The following is a 2,080-nucleotide window of genomic DNA, read 5'->3' as shown; positions in this document are numbered from 1 at the left end:
AATTTTCCATGGTCCAATGGTATAATACATAAAAAATAAAACTGCCATGGTAATCAAATAAAATCGCCATCGTAGTAAAAAAGACGAAAACATAATTTTTATTGTTATTAGAGAAAAAATCACCATGTTTTATTTCAAAAATAATTTACTTAAAAAGAAATTTATCGAAAAATTGAAAAAGGGAGGATGTATGCACATAAATGAGCTTGCCATGGTAGACAATTTTTATCGTCCATGTTACAAGAAAAACTTTGCGACGTAGCTAAATAAAGTTGCCATCATGAAAAGTAAAGAAAAAGAAAAAAATTGCCATGGTCCAACAGAATAATTTGCCACGTTACAAAAAATAAAATTGCCATGGTGGTAAAATAAAAATGCCATCATGCTAAAAAAAATAACAGAAAAGGAAAAAAATGAAATTTTCCGTGATACAGAAAATAAAATTGCCATGGTAGAAAATATAATTTCGCCAACATGGAAAGTCAAGAAAAAGAAAAGAAATTGCCATGTAAAAGCAAAACAAAGAGTTAAAGTTTGCCATGTATGTTGAAGTACTTTTGCCTTGACAGTAGACATGAATTTGCCCAGGGGAACAAAAGGGAAAATTGCCATGGCAAAACTAAAGGGGGAAATTTTGCCATGTATGTTAAAATAAAATTGCCATCGCAATAAATGCAAGTTTGCCATGTCAATTAATGAAAAATATTGCCATGGCAAAACCAAAAAGCAAAATGTTGCCATGTATGTTGAAGTAAATTTGCCGTAACAATAAATGTAAATTTTCCATCTCAATGAATGAAAATATTGTCGTGCGAAACAAAAGGTGAAAATTGCCATGTCAATGAATCCAAAATTTGCCATGACAAAGCAAAAGGAAATATTGCCATGGCAAAATAAAAAAATAAAAAAATTGCCATGGCAAGATATGTAATTTTGCCATGGCAGTAAAGGTAAATTTCCCATGGGTAAGAAAAAGAAAAATTTGCAATAGCAAATGCAAAATGAAATTTGCCATGGTAATAAAAAATAAATTAACCATGCTACAAAAAGGAAAGTTGCCATGTTCTTTAGGCCTACAGACTGAAAATAACCATGGTAAAATGCGGGTTGAAAATTGCCATGATCGAATAGTATAATTTGCCATGACAGAATAGTACAATTTGCCATGTTCTACGAACATGGAAATTTCCGCGAATGAATAATACATTTTTCCATGGTACTAAAATAAACTTGCCATCATGAAAAGAAGATAGAGAAGAAGCCATGGTACAAAAATTAAATTTGCCATCATGAAAAAGAAAAAAGAAAATTGCCATGGAACAACTAATTTTGCCATTTGATTTTACTTAATAAAAAATTCCTTATGACTTGCCATGTGGTTTTAACAAGAATTTCCATGTTGCTTAACAGAAATTGCCATGTTTTCACAAAAAACTTATTCTGCTTTATTTTTGCCATGTACAAAGTAAAAACAAGCTAAGAAAATTGCCATGTTTTCTAGAATAACATGGCAAAAAGGATATACAATGTGCATAGGGGGTTGCCATGATTGAAAAAACTACAAATTAACGAGTTCGTTCTCTAAAAAAACATGAACATTTTTCTGAATTTGTAAATGGTGACATGACAAATTTAGTCATTATATTCTCGAGGAGAAGATGGCAAACTAACAGAAGCTAGATCCATTTTCCTTTTTTTCTGACATGAAGAGGAAGCTGCATTCATGGAAGGCTGTTCATACAATTACATAAGCTTTGTTCTTATTGGTTGAAATGTTTGTGCCATGGATCGACGACATGGCATCCATCCATCCATCGCATTTATCTAAAGAAAAAAATAGAAAGAAAGAAAAAGAACCCCACCCCCGGGCAGCCCAACCACCCAAACCCTATCCCCTCCCCGGATCCATCGTCGCCGCCCCCTTCTCCCCCCTCATCCCCTCTAACCACCCAAACCCTATCCCCTCCCCAGATCCAATCTCGCCGCCAGCCTCACTCTCCCCCCTCATCCTCTCCTGCTCGCGCACGCTTCCCCCGCGGTGGCTCCTCCTCATTCCCGAGTTCCGACCGGCCACCGAGAC

Source organism: Triticum dicoccoides, unplaced genomic scaffold, assembly GCF_002162155.2.
Source record: "Triticum dicoccoides isolate Atlit2015 ecotype Zavitan unplaced genomic scaffold, WEW_v2.0 scaffold12599, whole genome shotgun sequence".
Lineage (NCBI taxonomy): Eukaryota > Viridiplantae > Streptophyta > Magnoliopsida > Poales > Poaceae > Triticum > Triticum dicoccoides.
Note: the sequence above shows the minus strand (reverse complement) of the source record.